We start from the raw sequence: 21,063 nt of genomic DNA on the forward strand, positions 1-21,063 counted from the left end.
TGGATATTCAACCGCACCAGCGGCACCGCAAAAGCGAAAAGGGAAGTCGCAGAAGCAAAATAAAATCGCAGGTGTGATAGCTGGAACACAAAAGCGGCCTTCGCACCTGTGCCCCAGCCTCCGCAAAAGCGAGAAATTATAGACATGTAATTTTTGACCCTCCCCAAGATTTTACACATTTTAGCATTTAAATATTTAGTTTAGGTCTAATATAGCTATTTTAACTAGTTTTGACTCTTTTACTTTATTTTATCACAAAAATAAAAATTACAAAAATATTTTCTTTTATTTAGTTAATTAATATTTTATCTAGTCACGTTTGATTTATCTACCTTACATAGAATTCAAAAATACAAAAATAGTTCCACTTTATTTTTAGGAATATTATTTTAATTTTTGCGATTATTTTAATCTAATTCCATTTTTGTCTTCCAGTGCGATATTTGAAAAATACCAAAAAATAGGTTTGTTTTCACGGTTAGTTTTATTTTAATAGTTATTTTACTTAAGTAGGATTAATTAGTAAATGAGGTAGTATTTTTTTAGTCCTATTCAAGGAGAAAAAATACAATTTGGGCTCAAACAACCCATTTTTTAGGCCTAATTTTCGAACCTAACCCATAAGTCCTAAGCCAATACCCCTAAAACCCTATAAAGACTCTTAAAACAAGGACCCGTTCTTCTCCTTCCTTAAGACTAAACCCTAGGGACAACCTTAAAAAAACTAGAAACAAGAAGAGCCGGCCGTTTCCATGGATTGAAGCTAAGCTTCTTCTTCTTCATAGCACCTGACACAAAAACCCTAGGGATAGATCTAAGAGCAGCTAATCCCCTTAACCCCTGATCACCGTTACAAACTTGGGGTGTGAGCAAGTTCCAACTGTTCAGCCATGGCTCTGGTTTTGCACTCTGGAAGTAACAACAAAAATGTCGTAAAGGCACTCATTGCTGCTGAGTACACAGGTGTAAGGGTTGAACTTGCAAAGAATTTCGAGATGGGGGTATCAAACAAGACACCTGAGTTTGTCAAGATGAATCCAATGGAAAGGTTCCTGTGCTTGAAACACCTGATGGACCTGTTTTCGAGAGCAATGCTATTGCACGCTATGTAACTAAATTGAAGCCCGACAATCCTCTCTTTGGCTCTTCGTTGATCGAATATGCTCAAATTGAGCAATGGAATGATTTTTCCGCCACTGAAATTGATGCAAACATTGGGCAATGGTTGTACCCACGTCTCGGCTATCGTGTATTCATTCCTCCAGCCGAGGAAGCTGCAGTAGCTGCATTAAAGAGAGCTCTTGGTGCTTTAAACATCCATCTTGCATCTAACACTTACTTGGTTAGACATTCAATCACATTGGCCGACATTATAATGGCCTGCAACTTGAGCCATGGTTTTAGGTATATAATGACTAAGAGCTTTACCAAGGAATTCCCCTTCTAATCTCATCTCCTCCAAGATAATCACCGTCCCCTTCACTCTTCTCAAACAAAAACAAAGCCATAACCAAACTCCAGCACCACCGAACTCCATAGCTGTCGAGTTCTAACCGCAGCTCCGTTTTCTCGAAAAGCGCCATTTTCTGTTGAGTCGAGGTTTTTGGTCTGCGGTTCTGGTATAGACTTGAGGTGCTGTCGCTCGATTCAATTGTTAAAGGGAGATTGCTTCACATTAGAGGTCCATTTCTATCTTTAATATTTTACCTCTTGATTCTGTCACATATGTGTTTGAATGGTAGATTCATTTGATTTCCATGATTATTTGTGATATCTTTTGATCTTTTGGTGAAATTTGCTCGAGTTTGGTGGCTGGATTCGTTAATGACGTGAAAGTGGCAATACGAATGTTTTCTTTTGTTGTGTGCGTGCTTTACAGTAGGACAACTAGCATTGTTCTTATGTTACTGATTTAAAGTGATTTTCATTTTGAGTTTGGACTTAATATTATTTTATCATGTTATATTATTCGTTTGTAGCTTCAGGCACGCTCTTAATTAATCTATCGTCGTGATTGTGTACACGTTCGCGTGACATAATTACGATCCCAAAAACAAAATCGGGGTATGCGTTGGCGCAACTTCGGCCAAAATTTCTTAATAATAATAAAGCGTGATTAATTGTGGACACGTACGCGTGACATGATTTTTTACGCGCCAAATAAAATGGGTACACGTACGCGTGACTCGTTTTAGGATAATTTCCTAATTAAAAGAGGTAAATGTACATAGGTTCTAAAATAAGTAAATTAGACAATTTAATTGAGCCAGGTATGATTAAAGCGACCGTGCTAAAACCACGGAACCCGGGAATGCCTAACACCTTCTCCCGGGTTAACAAAATTTCTTACCTGGATTTCTGTGTTTCGCGGACTGTAAAACAGAGTCAAACTTTCTCGATATTTAAACCGGTGACTTGAGATACCATAAATTATCTCAAGTGGTGACTTTGAATCTGAATAAATAATTCCGTTTCAATTATTGTCACTTTAATTGGAAAAATTCCCTTATACCACCTTTCGGGTAAAAAAAAGAGGTGTGACAGCTCTGGCGACTCTGCTGGGGACAAGAACCCAGAATCTCTGGTTCAGGGTTCAAGAATTCGAGTTTGTTTTTGTGATTTTTACTTGGCTTTATTTATTGTTGATATTACTGTATTTTGTGGGCCTAATGTGCTAATTGTCGCTTATTTACCGCTTTGATATTATTTGAACTGTATTTAAATATCTTTTTATGCCTCGCTTCTGAGTCTTCTAAAAGTATGGTGCACACGTACGCGTGGCCCACTTTTTTGTTAGAAGTCATACCAAATAGAACGGAGGGTCAGCAACAAGGCCGGGTAGACTTTCGTGCTCCCGGCATGTTGCCCCCACCTCGGCTCGAGTTGTCCGCTCGGGTAAACCATGTCTAGAACACACCTCCAGGTTTCAACCTAGAATAACATAGCGTCATGCCGGATCCCTAGTAGGAACGTTTGTTTGCATCACGTGCATTTGACTTAGGGGACTCAACACAGGGGTTGGGTCCGTCTAGGACAGGTGTACCCAAAAATAAAAGACCATCTTGATGCATCCTACGTGCTACATGCTGCATTCTTTAAGGTTAAAAGGGTCATTTGGCGGACCAATGATGGTTGAGGGTAAATGAGAAAGAAAAGATGGTGAAGTATAAAAATGAAGCAAGTAGGGCCCAGTTATGTTTTTCTTTCACTTTTTTTTAAGAAAAAGACTATAAAAAATGAAAATTGAAAAATCCAAAAAGATTTTGCACTTTCCCATCATTTTCCCAAAAAGATATCAAAAAAAAGGAAAAAGAAAATCCAAAAAGAGTTTACATGTTTCATCATTTTTCAAAAAAAAGACAAAAAATACGTTTTCTCCAAATCAGTTGTTTTTTTTTAATTCTCGCTCGTCTCCAATCTGCCCGAACTACGCATACCTGATTCTCGTCTTTCGGGACGGGATACGTAGACAGCCCATATAGGGTCCGGTCTTCCTAGTGAGTCTTAGGTTCCTGGCTTCGCGGGGTCTTAGCCAAATCTTGCACTTCCAGCCACCTTTTGGCCACATAAGCCATTTTGCAAAAATAGCCTCAACCATATCTTGCATGTGTCTGATAGGAAGTTTTATTGTCTCACATAGTGTTTTAAGTCTTTAACTTCATTTGGTCTTAATTTTCTCATACAGGTGTGGATCTACTTACCGGAGTTTGAGCATGACAGACGCCCCAGGACCATCCAGTCAGGATCGCTCATTCAGGAGTTGTTTAAGGAGATTTTTTTTTTATGTTTTATGTTTTGAGTCTGTTTTTCTTTTTATGTCGTCTTTTACCTTCTAGTTTTTACAGTAATGTCGAGTCTTTTAGGTGATGTTAGAGTCTGTCATGGCTTAGTTAAGTTTGTCGAGTTTTTTTTTTTTGTTATTGTATTTCTTATTTTGTATTTGAAAAAATGTGTTATAAATCGAAATTCCAAAAAAAAGAGATTTTGCATTTTTATATTTTCGTTAGAAGTTTTCTTTAAGAATACTAATTCTAGAAAAAAAAATTCTTTTGAGCTGGTTTTCCTTTAGGAGACTAATATCTGGAACTCAAAATAAAAATTACTTTTATATTTCCTTTAGTATATTAAAACTAAAAATTCAAAAAAAAAAGAAGATTTTTCTTTTGATACCTCTTTAGAAGTTTTCTTTAAGATATCAATTCCAAAAATCCAAAAAGATTTTCTTTTGAGGTTCTTCTTTGAGAAATTAATGAAAAACATAAAAAAAAATATTCTTTTTATTTTTACTAGAACTTTAGGACATTGTATATAGAAGAAAACAAAACAACATACTTTATCTTTGGTTTATCTTCAGAGTTTCTCCCTTAGGTAATCAAAAACTGAAATCCAAAAATATTTTTTATCTTTTTCATTTCTTGTTTCGAAATCTTTCTTCAGGATATCAAACGAAAATTTAAAATATTTTTCTTTGGTTCATTCTTTAGATTTCCTTTCTATAAAAGAAAATCAAAAAAATATTTTTCTCTTCTAGGTTGTTTCCCTTAATAATTGCTCATAGAGTATCTGTCTCAAAAAGAAAAAGATATATGCTCATTTAAGCTTGAGTTTAGAATAGGTTATAGAACATTAAGTCTAGAAAATTCAAAAAAAAAAAGATTTGCTTCTTTTATTTCTCTTTTCTCATCAGAATAATCATTAAGGTAAAAAAAAAGGGTAAAAAAAAGAGAGAAGTTAGTTTGTTTAGTCTATTCTCGATTCTCCAAAACTACGCTTGATCTGATTCATGAGGGACATGATACATAGGCAACCTACATAGGGTTTGATCGAATCATCATTACATAAAAAAAAAAGCAAAAAAAAAAAAAGAAAAAGAAGAGAATGAAGTTGTGGGACGTGAGAAATGAGAGGAAAGAAAATAGCGATAAGCAAAAAGAAAAGAGGGAGGGAAAGAAAATGAAAAAACCAAGGAGTGCTAAAGAGAAAAAATGAAGAGGAAAAGGGGCAAGAAGAGTGAAATTGGGATGATGCCATATGACCTTCATACCCTCGAAGTTATTTTAGAACCGATAACTGTGACTAGGTGCATTGCACATAAAGTGAGATTATCTTATGTTAAATTCCCTAACGCTAACATGATGACTTCATTTACTTCCTCTTTGTTATCTTCATTATAGCAGAAGGGTGGTTTGTTTGTGGTTCTTAAAGTGGTAACTCTTCTCTACAACATAAAGTCGAAAGGCAATGGCAGATGACAACAAAATTGAGTTGGTTGATACTGGTGCCCAAAAATAATTGGTTGAACAGGACAATGGGTTGGTTAAAGAGGTAAGGATGTTAAGACAACACATGGCGGACATGTATCGGGCTTGGATGACTAGGAAGGCACCACCCCCGCCACCACCTAGCTACCTAGATGCTACCCTTACCCAAACTCCGGTCATAGTGCCAGATGATCCCCCATACTCTCCAGATTCTCCCGCTTATCACAGCTTTCCCAACCTCCCTAGGAGCTCCATCACTCCTCCTCCAACTACCTTTCCCAAAAGTTGCCCTCCTGTCATATCCACTATCCCCATGATCACAACTTCTCAACAATCTTCCCTTCATAGATCCAACAATGAACGCCCACTCAAAACTCATGATGACCAATATTACCCCTCAGAGGTTGCCCACAAGGCCCCTGACTCATACAATCATAGCCCTCGGAATGAGCCTCATATTTACAATGAGAAGTTCACAGGAAAAGAAGGGCTAGATGAGATATCCAGGAAGCTGAAAGGTATAGAACAGTCCTTAAAGAGCATGCAAGGGATGGGAAATTAGATTAACATGCCTTACAATTACTTGTTTATCTTCCCTGATGTTCATCTGCCCGCGAGTTTAAAATGCCAAAGTTTAACTTGTATGATGAGCGTGGAGATCCAGTAGCCCATCTGAGGGGTTATTGCAGTAAAATGAGAAGTGTTGGCGGGAAAGATGCGCTGCTGATGGCGTATTTCAGTGAGAGCCTGACTGGGGCATCCTTGGAATGGCATACTCGTTAAGATGTCGGTAAGTGGCATACATGGGATGACATGGCTCAAGATTTTGTTCAACACTTCCAATATAATATAGACATTATCCTAGACCGCTCCTCCCTATCTCAAATGGAAAAGAAACCCACGGAAAGTTTTAGGGAGTTTTGGTTCAGATGGAACGAACAAGTTGCTCGGGACACTCCTCCCATTGATAGAAAAGATGTTGCTGAGACCCGCCAACGATAGGATCCAGTGGGCATTCCTGCTAAACGCTTTCAGCCTCAATACCAACCCCATGAATATCCCCGAGCTCCACATAATTCACCCCAGTATTATCCTCTGAACAACGTCCGGCCATTTGTCCAACCACTGGGTCACTCCCTAGGGCGAGCACCGGCATCCCAAAATTCTCGTGCGCCTTCACAGTATTTTCAGGCAGCCTATAACCCTAAAAACATAGGCATGGAGGGGAAAAAAGGCAAAAAGATAATTTTACGCTAATCGGAGAATCTTACACAAAATTGTTTGGAAAGTTAAAACATTCTGGCCTGATTGAGCCGCTCCTCGGCTATACTCCGAACCCATATGCAAAAGGTTTTTATCCTACTGTACGGTGCATGTACCACTCTAATGTCCAAGGTCATAGCATTGAAGATTGTCGTGCTTTGAAAAGGGAAATAGAAAGAATGATTCATGAAGGGATAATTGTGATCAAGGACAGTGACAGGGAGTATGCGAATCCTCCTGGGAACTTGCTGACTGAAGTTAATGATATTGAAGTTGGTAATGGTCTTGATAATATTGATGTGGAACTCAGTGGCTAAGATGTCGAGCTTGGTAATTGGAAAGACGCTCCTTTCTTGGCTAGCTGGGGAGGAGTACTGGTGGTTTATTTTGTTGTCATTTCTGTTGTCCGGGTTATTTCAGGGTTGTAATCCGGATATTGTCTTGTGACCCAAACCCTTCTATCCTTTTATTTTGCCTAGTTCCTTTAGTCGTATTAACTCATCTGGTGTTGTCTAGGTTTGTTCCAGGGTTGTAACCCCAGTTTAGTTTGCTTGTTTTGCTGTTCGAACCGTTTCACCGTCTGTTTAATGCAATCTCTTATTTTCTGTTATTTCTAGTCATTTTTTTTTGTTTAGTTCTCTTTTCCTTTTGTATTTCTTTTCTTGCTGGCTCTAGTGACATGACATGCACACATAATTCTAGGCGTGGTCTTAAAAGTTAGTTTAATCATGAAGCAATGAAACAACTTTGAAGATGATAGAGACATTTGAGGGAAATAAGTAAAGATTTGGACATTTTGAGATCATTTGAAGCCTAAACTGTGTAAAACTGGGGCAGATAATTTGGGAAATTAATAGGGTGACAAGAATTTGTACAAGAGAGTGCATCCCAGACAATTTGAAGCGATCAACTTTGAGTTCGAGTGCATCTCAAGTTGCGAGATAAAGCCAAGGGAGTTTGCTCCAAACAGACGGAGGGTATCCATCGTGAAGAACGAGTCACCCAACGAGAGTTCTATACTTGACAAGGCACTAAAAAAAGGTGGAAGGCATATGAGTGATATCAATGCCGGATCTGCAAAAGAAATGTTGTACTTGGCATTTTCAGGGATTGGGAGGCCCTCTTTCAGCTACCCAAACACTTTATAACATTCGATACCCCTTTTGAGCCTATGCTAATTTTCTTGACCTCCCCTCTTTTGGAATCGAGATAGAGTCATTACATTAAAAAAAAAAAATCTTCAAGCCCCATAAGGTTTTTTTAGGAACTTCATTCAAAAAAAAAGAAAAAAAACAACAAAAAAAAAGAAAAGAAAAAGAACAACAAAAAGAAAAGGAAAGGAAAATAGCAGCAACAAAGAGTAGTCTTCTGAACTACGTTCGACCTGATTCTTGTCACCAAAAGATACGTAGGCGGCCTTACGGTTCGGTCGCACCAAATAAAATATTTCATAATCCCACGAAGTTGAGAGTGGGGCAGTCTTTCTTAGAAATTCCATCTCAGAAAAAGAAAAAAAAGAAAAGAATCAAATTCCCTTGTTTAAGAAATTGGGGCAAAGTTTTTAGAATGGATTCCAAAAGTTGTAAATAAATTAACCCTGTTGTCTTAGTTATTTTGAGCCTTTATGATATCCTTTCTTTCTAACCCTGTCCAAAAGCCGCATTACAGCCCAAAAAAGACCTCCCAGATAATCTTTGAGAGTGCCGCGCTAGACATGCCACGAGCATATGATATTTTTACCATGGTTAATGTCTTTTCATCTGCAGAATCAGGGGAAATAAGAAGAAAAGGAACAAAATGAGAGAGTCTTATTGGCGAAAACCTTCACAGGCACCATAAGGCGATGGTGAGTTGAGAGAAAGAAAAATGAGAGAGGCTTGATGGTGAAAACCCTTCGGGCACTACAAGTCGAATAAGGATCGTGAATCAGATAGGATAATCGGAGCATTGAAGCCCAGTTTCACGGCTTAGAGATATAACAAGAAGTGAACATTAGACTTTCTTGACAGATTAGGCCATTAATCCAAAAATGCATGTCATGGACATTAGAGTTGGTATCCACATCTGATAAGTTTCTACTTTGTAATTTTCTTGTTAGGTATCATCTCTTTCCATTGTCCCTTATTCTGTTCCTTTTGTTTTGTTTACTTCCTCTCTTTGAGGCTGTTTGGTCAGAACAAGTGAGAAATGACTTCAAAATTTGCTACCAGCTTTCCAATTGCACAAAACGGAATATGGCTAGCACATGAAAGTGGCATAAGTCAGGAAAGAACAGTATGCGCATTGAGGTGGTAACAATCTACGTGCTTTGGGATTCATGTGAAATGCAAAGGTTCGTAAATGTCAATCTAGGAGCACAATGCAACAGATAAAGGGTATTGGTTTTGAATGGATCAGAGGTATTTTCTATGATAAGGGTGACAGATAAAGTGGTTAGTATAAATAAGCAAGGTCTTTCAAGTTGAAATCAAAGTTATCATGGGAAGTGAAGAAGCAATCGCCCTCGAAGTCAAGGCCACAAACCAACCACCATGTTTAAACTCACAAGTTTTCTTTGTTTGAAACACGGGCAGAAATTTTTGTTTGTTTTGTTGTTTTGATTGCAGGTGTCCACCTGGAGAACAAGGGAATTTATTTCAAATTTCAAGTCAGCATCAAGCGCCCACCTGGAGAACAAGGGAATTCATTTCAAGTTTAAGTTGCAGGAGCCACCTGGAGAACAAGGGAATTTATTTCAAATTGTAAGTCAGCATCAGGCGCCCACCTGGAGAACAAAGGGAATTCATTTCAAGTTTAAGCATCAGGCGCCCACCTGGAGAATAAGGGAATTCATTTCAAGTTTAAGCATCAGGCGCCCACCTGGAGAACAAGGGAATTCATTTCAAGTTCAAGCATCAGGCGCCCACCTGGAGAACAAGGGAATTTATTTCAAGTTTAAGAATCAGGCGCCCACCTGGAGAACAAAGGGAATTCATTTCAAGTTCAAGCATCAGGCGCCCACCTAGAGAACAAGGGAATTCATTTCAAGTCAGCATCAGGCGCCCACCTGGAGAACAAGGGAATTTATTTCGAATTTTAAGTTGCAGGCGCCCACCTGGAGAACAAGGAAATTTATTTCAAATTTCAAGTCAGCATCAGGCGCCCACCTGGAGAACAAGGGAATTTATTTCGAATTTTAAGTTGCAGGCGCCCACCTGGAGAACAAGGGAATTTATTTCAAATTTCAAGTCAGCATCAGGCGCCCACCTGGAGAGCAAGGGAATTCATTTCAAGTTTAAGTCGTAGGCGCCCACCTGGAGAACAAGGGAATTTATTTCAAATTTCAAGTCAGCATCAGGCGCCCACCTGGAGAACAAGGGAATTCATTTCAAGTTTAAGCATCAGGCGCTCACCTGGAGAACAAGGGAATTCATTTCAAGTTTAATCATCAGGCTCCCACCTGGAGAACAAGGGATTTCAAGTTTAAGTTGCAGGAGCCCACCTGGAGAACAAGGGAATTTATTTCAAATTTTAAGTCAGCATCAGGCGCCCACCTGGAAAACAAGGGAATTCATTTCAAGTTTAAGTTGCAGGCGCCCACCTGGAGAACAAGGGAATTTATTTCAAGTTTCCAGTTAGTAGCAGGCACCCACCTGGAGAACAAGGGAATTCATTCGAGTTTTCAGTCAAAGAGGGCCAGCTGTAGACATGTAATTTTCGACCCTCCACAAGATTTTATACATTTTAGCATTTAAATATTTAGTATAGGTCTAAATATGAAGAAAATGGCCAAACCCTTGATTTTAAAGGATTCTGCCAGGACTTCCGCATCTGCGGACAAGAAACCGCATCTGCGGGACCACATTTGCAAGAAAGAGTCTGCATCTGCAAACCTTGGCTAATTGGCCTAAGACTGCATCTGCAGATATTCAACCGCACCAACGGCACCCCAAAAGCGAAAAGGGAAGCTGCAGAAGCGAAATACAATCACAGGTGCGATAGCTGGACCGCAAAAATGGCCTTCGTACCTGCGCGCCAGCCTCCGCAGAAGCGAGAAATCACCCAGGCCTCCATGACCAAAGAAGCGGCCAGGCTTACGCAGAATCGGAGCCGCACCTGCTCTCCAAGGTTGGAGGTGCGAAAACACCAGAACCAGACCTGATTAAAACTATGCAAAACATCTGAACCTCGTCCGAGACACGCCCGAGGCCCCCGGGACCCCGTCTAAACACACAAACAAGCTCTATAACCTAAAACGGACTCGCTCGAAGTCTCAAATCACATCAAACAATGCCGGAAATACAAATCGCGCCATGAATCGAACTATGAACTTCCAAATCTTCCAACTTTGAAAACTCGTGCCGAAACCAATCAAATCAACCCGGAATGACGCCAAATTTTGCAGACAAGTCCCAAATGACAAGACAAAGTTGTTCCAACTCTTGGAATCACATTTTGACCTAGATAACACAAAAGTCAACTATGGGTCAAACTTCTCCATTACTTCAACTTTTTCAACTTCCGCCGATTTTGCCTCAAATTACTCTACGGACCTCCAAATTCAAATCCGGGCGCGCGCCTAAGTCTCTAATCACCATACAAAGCTGTTAAGATCACCCAAAACACATTCCGGGTCCATTTACTCAAACGTTAAAATTCCAGTCAAATTCTCACCGCTCAAGCTTCCAAAACTAGATTCCTTCTTCCAATCTGACTCTGAATCATCCATTAACTGAATTCAACCATGCACGCAAGTTGATACTCATATTATGAAGCTGTTCCAGACCTTACGCCGCTTAACGAAGCTTAATTTCTCAAAATGACCGGCCGGGTCCTTGCATTTGTTTAATGTTTCATTGTTTGGAGGGTTTCTTGAGCCCTCAAAAGGGCTTATGCAGCCTATATGTAACGAACCACCGGTCGTTTATCTTTCTAGATTCTCGTTCTCCCTAATTAAGACTTTTCATATGTGATTTTACTATTGTATGACTTGCGGGGATAGTTGGTTTAGGTTTGGAAGGGTTCGGGTTGAAATTAGAACACTTAGTTCCTTATAAGTGGCCTATGATGGCAAAGTTTGACTTGCGTAACGACACGACCAGTTGTTTTGAGAATTAGCATCATGTTCGGTGGCTTAAGGTATCAAGAAGATTTGCATCATGTATTATGACTTGCGTGTGTAGCCGAGTTCGATTTTCGGATGATTCAGGATCGATTTGAAAGGATGATTCTTGCTTGAGGAGCTTAAGCGGTAAGAGTTGACAGAGTTTGACTTTGGTGTAGACGACCCCGGAATGGTGTTTTGATGATTCTAATAGCTTCGTATTGTGATTTTGGACATAGGCACATCCATATTTGAATTTGGAGATCCGTAAGTTGACTTGATGCATTTTGGCGAAAATTGGAAAATTGAAGGTCTGAAAGGTTGAGAGGTTTGACCGGGAGTTGACTTTGTTGATATCAGGTTCAGATTTTGATTCCAGGAGTTGGTATAGCTCTATTGTGTCATTTAGAACTTGCTTGCAAAATTTGATGTCATTCCGGGTTGATTTGATATAATTCGGCGCTAGTTGTATAAGTTGAAAGTTCATAAGTTCATTAAGTTCGATTTGAGGTGTGATTCGTAGTTTTGATGTTGTTTGATGTGATTTGAGGCCTCGAGAAGATCCGTATTATGTTATGTAACTTGTTGGTATGGTCCCAAGGGGCTCGGGTGAGTTTCGGACAGGTTTCGGACTATTTCTGACCATGTTAGTTCTGCTGATTTCTGGTGCTTCATTTCTTCATCGGATTCACGTCCCTGTCTTTTCGTTCGTGGAGTGTACGTGGTGGTCTTCTTTGCTTTCGCGTCCCTGCATTCCCGTTCACGTAGTGTTTTAGCTGGCCTGGGCAGACTTGAGGAGTTCTTCGTGTTCGCGAAGTAATGTCCCCGTTCGCGAAGACCTGGTGGAGTTTTTCATCGCGTTCGCGAGTGAAGTTCCATGAATGTGTAGCTTTATTTTGTGGCAGAGTAAATTGTGCATCGCAAAATGCGAGTGTTCTTCCGAGTTCGCGAAGGGCATCACTAGGCAGTGTTATAAAGAATTCTATTTCGAAGGCTTTTGATATTTATCACTTTTTGAGTTAGAGAGCTCGGATTTGCACGATCTTGTAGGGGATTTTCACGTGTTGGTTTGGAGTAAGTGTTATTTATCCGAATTTGATTATATTTCATCATTCCATAATTATTTTTATCATTAAATTAGTGAATTGAATGAGAGAAAATGGGATTATATACAAAAATCTTTCAAAAATGTAAAATGAGGATTTGAAGGCCGATTTGATGTTGGAATTTGATAATTTTTGTATGGTTGGACTCATATCGGAGTAGTGTTTGGATTTTATAAATTTTGTCGGGGTCTGAGGTGCGGGCCAGGGTTGACTTTTTTAGTTGACTTTTTAGCTTTCTTTAAAGATAGAAGCTTTATTATTCAGAATTGTTTCCAAAGGTTTTTATTTATGATATGAAGTTGTTTTGGCTAGATTTGAGTCGTTTGGAGGTTGTTTCACACGAGAAGGTCATTTTAGAGTATCGGTTTAGTTTCTTTGAGGTAAGTATCTTGCCTAACTTTGGGTGGGGGAAATGCCCCTTTGGATTAGGGTTAATTGTGTTATTCTTGTTATGTGAAAGCCGTGTACGCAAGGTGACGAGTGGGTACACGGCCTATGTGTGCTATTTTTGACTGGTTTAGATTATCTAGACTGTTTCCATGCCTTTAATTGAATTGTCATAACATGTGATATCTCTCATAGTTAATCTACTCTTACATGCTCTAATTGACGTTGTTAGCACTTGTTCTACCTCTTGCTTGTTAGTTTTCTCTTATATGCTTTAGTTGAAGTTATTGCCTTCCTTATTGTCTTGTTACCTTTCCTTGTTGAGTATTCCCATTCATTTTGTTATTGTTGAAATCCTTGTACACATTGTGGTTGAGCCATGGGCTATTTGTTGTGGAAATATTGAATTGTTCGTCCCTTCCGTGACTCCGTTCCTATTTGCTACTTGTCTTAACTAGTTTACTTGAACCCCTTAGTTGTCACGTGCTTTACTTGTTCTGTTGTTTTTGTACTATTTGTTGCATTTCTTTCATTATTACGGGGTTCCTTTATTGTCGTGTACTTATACCATTTGATTATAGACATTCTTGTACTTTGAGTTAATGGATTGTTGTTGTTACTTTAAATTGCTTGTGGATCGGGTTGCACGTCGCAACGGGTGAAATAAGGGAGGATTATGATATTGATAAATGATGATACGATGGGATCGGGTTGCACGCCGTAACGGGTGCACAACGATTTGTATATGTGATACTTGATATTGCTTATTGATACAATGGTGGAATAATGGAGGATTATGATATTGATAAATAATGATACGGTGGGATCGGATTGCGCGCCGCAATGGATTGTGTGTTATACTTGATGTTGTTGTTATGTCTTGCATGAGTCATGCATCCTACATGAATTGTTGTATTAATTCAAGGTGTCAATATGTGCTTCTGTGGTTACTTGGTGAATTGATTTCTAAGATGAATAACCTGTGCAAAGGCATTATCTCATACCCTATTGAGTTGTTGGTAACAAAGCGGTTTTTAAAAATAATTAACATGCTTACCTTATGTGACTCATAAGTTAAAACTCGTCATTTCATTCGGTACTTTACTATTCTTAATAGTTGTCATATTTTACTTTAATTGATTTCTAAATGTAAACTCCTTACCCTATCTGATGTTTTTACTTTACTTAGAAATGGATATATGTTCTAATTTAAAATTTTATATTTAATTCAGTAGTTTATCCGATGCTTTATTTTATTTGAAAATGTTATTTTCTTCACCCAAATAATTTCTAACATAAACTCATTTTCTCATTTGATTCCCCACTTTATTCAAGGTCGTTATTTTGCCTTATCGTATATGAATAAATCTCTTGAATATTTTAATTAGCATTTGATACGGATACAATGTACATGGTCTGCGTGAGTTTTGTCGTGCGAAAGTGATATGGAAAAATGTGGGCACGAGGTGCCATACGTGTAAGATTTAAAATTGTGACTTATGATTTGAGATTATGAGGAGTGGTACCTCGGGTAATTCTTGTTGTAAATTGTGCATTAGGAACAATTTGATTGATTGAGTTGTCACCCGTTTCTTTATTACTCATTTATTTCTCGTTGCAATTCGTGCTTCTATTATTTTCACCATTGATTATAAAGTTGTGATCTTTCTGCTGTTGGTATTACGTTGACGTTCTTTTCATTGTTAGCTTTAAGTTATATCCTGCACAGATTTACATGTCTGGTAGGTGTCTTGACCTGGCCTCGTCACTACTCTGCCGAGGTTAGGCTTGATACTTACTGGGTACCGCTGTGGTGTACTCGTGCTACGCTTCTGCACATTTTTGTGCAGATCCAGGTACTTATGATCAAGTTGGACTTATGTCTGTGCGGCTGGAGACTTCAAGATATACCTGCTTGCGTTCACAGGCTCCGAAGTCACCAATGATTGATGTTGGCTTAGCTATGTTGTATCAGATATTACTTAATGTATTGTAGTTAAGTTAGTTAAATTTCAATAATAATCAGGATGTGTTAGGCTTACCTAGTCTTAAAGACTAGGTGCCATCACGACGTCCTAAGGTGAGAAATTAGGATCATGAAGGTTCATAGGTGCTACGAGTCATAAGCAGGTTTAGTAGAGTCTTGTGGATCTATACAGAGATGTCTGTACTTATCTTCGAGAAGCTACGGAACTATTAGGAAATTCTACGTCTTTCATTCCTTATCGTGCGGCATTGATTCAGCTTGAAGCGTATATCCTATATTCCTTTACATCCACTCGTTTATGATATTGCGCACTCGGTATCAGCTATACGCTGACGGTTGGTGATGTTGTGGATAGGATACGAGGGAGGCAGGGATGCTCAAACATTGTCTCAATGTGTCGTCCAGACTGAGGATGCGGATATATTGAGAGACCAGTCAGTTGTTCACGTGGGGGTGCAGCGGGTTCTAGCATCTGGTTGATAAGTACGAACTTGGGAAGATTTAATTGGTTGCCTAATTGTCACGATCGTGGTAGGATCATGAAGTGGATGGTGATTTGAGGATAGTGGGTTGTATTACAGACAATGTGGTTCGTATGGGATTTCTACTCAATGAAAGGTACATATTAACATTCAAGGCACTGGAAGAAGCGAGTTTGACGGTCATGAGGATGGACATGCGCTTAGTAGATGATTTGAGGCATCTCATGATTGGTGTTGTACAAGCTTTGAGGGTTAGTATTGTGGATCATCGGATGTTGTGTCCTACGGCTTCGCGCCAAGTGTGGGAGTCCACTATCGACGATCAGATTGCTGGGTCATGTGTTATATTAGTTCTGGCCTGCGATGTATATATGGTATTGAAGGGTTCCCCGGAATTTGTATATGATTAAGATCTGAGATTTATATGAATCAACAATGGATGGATAAAAGTTACAAAGTATGAGATGAGATTAGGCCATCATTCTTAAGATGAACAGTAATGAAGAAGCATTAAAGGACTTAGATTTATAAAGCTACGAGAGTAACCTGGAGTTGGGTAGCAGACCTCAGTAACGGTAAATCGAAGTAAGAGTTATGGTGCATATGACCTACTTAGATGTAGTAAAGCCATAGATGCCCAGAGGGATAGCTTCTCATAATTCTCTATATGTTAACAAAGTGAGGCTTAGAGATTGGCTAAAGCTGGAGGGAAGAATTGCATAGGCGCACATACAAGGAAAAAGTCGTACAGGCTGCATGATAGAAGGTAGCAAGAGTTACGAGATTGGAAGAATTCCCACCATAGGCCATGGCGTGAGAAAGAGGCCTAAAGGGGGGAATGCCCTGGCCTTTGGATTTATTCACAGAACAGTTGCCTAGATGGCAAGGAGAGTACTAAAGTATTTGCAAGAGCTATAGGTTATGATAATGATAAGTGCATCAGTCAACATTCGAGGACGAATGTTCCAAAGAGGGGAATGATGTTACACCCCACGTTTTCGTACGTGAAAATATGCCATAAGTAAATTGATAAAAGCTCGGAAGTGAGATGTTACATCCCGCATTTTCGTACGTTAAAGTTTTATCGTAAGTTAATCAACGTAAGCTATGGAACGAGATTATTTTGAGATTATAAGATTTATGCTATTTCTAACAAGTGATAAGTAAATTCGCAAAGGTGAGAGGGTGAGAAAATCGAAGAAAATGAGTTTTGTCAAAGTTTCACAATTTGGGATTAAATACGGTTCAAGCTATAATACCCTGTATTTATGGACTAGTGCCACGCAAGGTACCACATGACCATGATGGTAAGATGTATAAAGTGTGTTAAAAGTGAGTAGTATTTTAAGAAATTTGAGATTATTCTTAATTATGTGGGTAATTAATTAATTATTAGATTAGTGAGGATTAACAATGTAATTAGGAAATTGCGAATAATTATCAGGTGGGGACATCACCCCCCCCCCCCCCACATGGCAGCAAGTTAAAAAAGATCTAATGGTGACTCTTGATTTTAGGAAATTAAATTAGGTGACACATGGAAAATATTCTTAGCCATCCTTTGGTGACAATTCATGAATTATCACCGGCATATATGCACATGGCAAACATGTAGAAAGGGAAGTTTATATTAGTCATCCTTACACTTTATCTTCAATGCATATCATAATTCATTTGGGGAAGTTATAGAAAGGGAAAAGGCAAGAACGAAAAGGTGAGGGGATTTGGAAATTCATACGAGACTACATAATGCAATAGCAACGGGATTTGCAATTCTAAGGGAGTACGGTACAATCTTTCTCAAGAATATCATACGATTTTTTCCTGCTTCGATCCATTATATGTTTTTCGCAAAGACGTGTGTTAGAGGGATTGTCAAGATAATCGGCTCAGGTATGTTATGGATACCCCTTCTTTCTTTTTGGCATGATCCATACGATACAAGCGAAACGAGCAAATGCACAACTTCCATAAATGACTCTATTCATAGAAATACTAGAGATGCCTATGTTCTTGATTTCCCATGTGTCCTATTATTCTATCATCTGTTCATGGGTCTCAGACAATACATAAGGTGATAAAGTTTACTTTGTCACATTAATTAAAGGCATAATGGTCTTATGACGTTCCGAGAGATTTTATTGACGTACTTCTCCTGCATTGCATTCATTTATACATGTACATCGACCCATGACCAGATGACGTTATTTGCCCATAGTGGCTGAGATGATATGATGGGATGCCCTCAGAGGCTTGATGATGTCATGAACCCATATACCTATGCATGATATGATATTTATACGTATATGCATGACATTATAAATATTATGATTCACAGAGATATTCAGACTTACATGTTGAGTCTTTTACTCCATGTTTCTCTCATGACTTTTATTCACTGATGTTTATTCCTTACATACTCGCTACTTTATATGTACTAACGTCCCTTTTGCTTGGGGATGCTGCGTTTCATGCCCGCAGGTCTCGATATACAGGTTGAGAGTCCTCCAAGTAGGCTATCAACTCAGCAGAAGGTGTTGGTGCCCTCTATTTGCTCCGGAGTTGCTTATTTGGTCAATATGATTTGGACATATATTGATTGGTATGGCAGGGTCCTGTTCCGACCTTTATGGTATTTATCTGCTCTTAGAGGCTTGTAGACATATGTCATGTATATGAAATATTGTATGTCCTTGTCGGCCTATGTTCAGTGTACGAGTGATTATTTTGGTCTTATAGGCCCCTATGTCTTATGTATCAGTTGGTATTACATGTTTTATTCTAGTTATCTCACATCAGCCTTTCCATCTCATTTACCTAAGATAGTATGATACGAAAAGATACGTTACCCGTCGCGGCCCATCGGTTTGGGTCGTGACATATTTTGCATAGAGCTTTGGTTTTGGGATTGTTATGTACCGATAGAGCCTTCTAGAGAATTCTCACCGCATTCTGTGCACCATGGGCATGGTGGAGGTGAGCGGAGTTGCTTTTACTATATTTCAGTTATGGTGGACAGCATATCAATGGTAGCAGATTTATGAGGAGGGTAGACCAGTCGATGCAGCACCACCTCTTGGGCTCATTTTTAGAGATGTTTTTTAGGGAGTATGTTCCCTAGACCCTCCGGGATGCGTGGCGCACAAAGTTTGAGCAGTTACGTCAGGGAACCATAACGGTGTAGGAGTACGCCATCAGGTTCAGTGAGTTATTCCATCATGCACCTACTTTGGTATCTACAGTCAGAGAGCGAGTCTGCAGATTCAGTGAGGGGCTCAGTTACGGCATTAGATTCAGTATGGCTCGGAAGTTGGAGACTGATACTCCATTTCAGCAGATTGTGGAGATTCCCAAGAGATTAGAGCATATTTGGGGTGAGGAGAGGGAGGACAAGGAGACCAAGAGGTCTCAAGGTTCTAGAGGATTTATTGGATTCTACTCTTTAGCTATGGCCCATCATGGCAGAGGCTCGGTTAGTCGGTTAGTCCAGTCCGCACTTCAGACTACTTGTGGTGCTCTAGTTAGTCAGGGTACCCATGTGGGCCATTCATCTTTTAGTGCCCCACCAACATGGGGTTCCTATAGCGATTATTCCATTTATGTGGCACGGACTCAGTACGAGCAACCACGCCCGTAAAGGGGTTGTTATGAGTGTGGTGATACTAGGCGCATCATGATAGATTGTCCCAGACTCGGGAAGAGTGGATTTCATCAGAGCACTCAGGCTACGGGTTCCATTTCAGTTGCTACTCCACCTGCACAGCCAGCTAGTGGTGGAGAATAGGCGGGTAGAGGGTGCTCTAGAAGGGGAGACCCAGCCTATTTGAAATGCTTACCATGGTAGGGCTGAGGTCGCTTCACCAGGCGGTGTCGTTACAGGTATGGTTTTGATTTGTTATAGAGGAGTGTCATTCCTATTTTGATTCAGTTCGGCTTATCGGGGTGATTCCTCCTACCTTGCTTCATATGGATGAGTTTCGTGATTTTGTACTCTGCTTATGTATTTACCCCTGTTGAGAGATTCTATAGTGGTGGCTTATGTCTATCATTTTATTTGTTCACTATTGAGAGCCATGGGACTAGAAGTGACTTTTTGCTACTCATTAAGGTAGATTTGATGTGATTTCTGGATGGTTTGGTTACAATTGGGGATTTAGATGTTCTACCAGTACGAGGAGTTCGTTACGTGTTGTGATTTTGTTTTGCGAAATTGAATTAGCAGAAGGTTTCGGTTGGTATAATGTGTATTCTACTTGTGATTCAAAGCTGAAGATGGGATCCTCGCGTTTTGATATGCTTGAACTGGGCTACAAGCCATGGTGGAGTTATATTAGGATGAGATCTTTGTAATTAGTCCATATGATTTAATTCTCCCTTGTAGAATTGATTTGTAGTATGATACCGATAGGGAGTTGTGCTTGTCGGGCTTGTTTGACAGTTCTCTCATGTGTTTCTGTTTGCATATTCTTGTTGTGCTTATTGGGTTTTAGCTTGCGAGGTGTATGCCCAAGTGGCATTAGATATGACTTATTGATTTGAGTGAATGGTCATGAGATCTTCATATTTCTTGCATCGTTGTCAGCATTGTAAGGGTCTAGAACAGGGTTCTAGGTGGTATGAGGCTAATTATTGGTGTTGGATTTAATTATGGGCAGCTATGGTGGTCAGAGATGTTGTTATGGGCATACGGGCAATGTATTACGTCGGGTGGTCATACCTTGTAGGCGTATGCATGAGCTGTTGCAGCTGGTTGAGGCTGATACAATGTGTTTATGCGGAAATCGGGTCTTTGGGAAGATTTGGATGGTGAAAGTTTTGGTTCTAAGGCTTATTAGTGTGGGTGGAAGGAATAATTTTCAGTTGAGATGGTGTTTTCGGGCCTACATGGATTGGGGTGATGTGGAATCACCCTGGGTGTATGTATGGTGAGTTCATGCAGTGATTTGATGACTTCGAAAAGGTTACCGGCACGTTCAAGGACGAACGTTTGTTTAAGAGCGAGAGAATGTAACGACCCGACCGGTCATTTTGAGAATTAGCGTCCCATTCAGTGGCTTAAGGTCTCGAGCAGCTTCGTATAATGTATTATGACTTGCGTGTGTAGCCGAGTTCAGTTTTCGGATGATTCGGGATTGATTTGGTGTTTTAGGAGTTTAAGCGGTAAGAGTTGACCGGAGTTTTACTTTCATATAGACGACTCCGGAATGGTATTTTTGATGATTCCAATAGCTTCATATGGTGATTTTGGACTTAGGCGTGTGTCCGGATTTGGAGGTCTGTAGGTTGACTTGATGTATTTTGGCAAAAATTGAAAAGTTGAAGGTTTGGAAGGTTGAGAGGTTTGGCCAGGAGTTGACTTTGTCTATATTGGGTTTGGATTTGGATTCCGGTAGTTGGTATAGCTCCTTTGTGTCATTTGAAACTTGCATGTAAAATTTGACGTTATTCCGGGTTGATTTTATATGATTCGGCGCGAGTTGTAGAAGTTGAAAGT

At 39.6% G+C, this 21,063-nt stretch overlaps 1 pseudogene; it reads left to right on the plus strand.

The window, feature by feature from the left end:
• On the plus strand, positions 867-1,462 carry LOC109224585 (annotated as a pseudogene).

Source organism: Nicotiana attenuata, chromosome 3 (genome assembly GCF_001879085.1).
Source record: "Nicotiana attenuata strain UT chromosome 3, NIATTr2, whole genome shotgun sequence".
NCBI lineage: Eukaryota > Viridiplantae > Streptophyta > Magnoliopsida > Solanales > Solanaceae > Nicotiana > Nicotiana attenuata.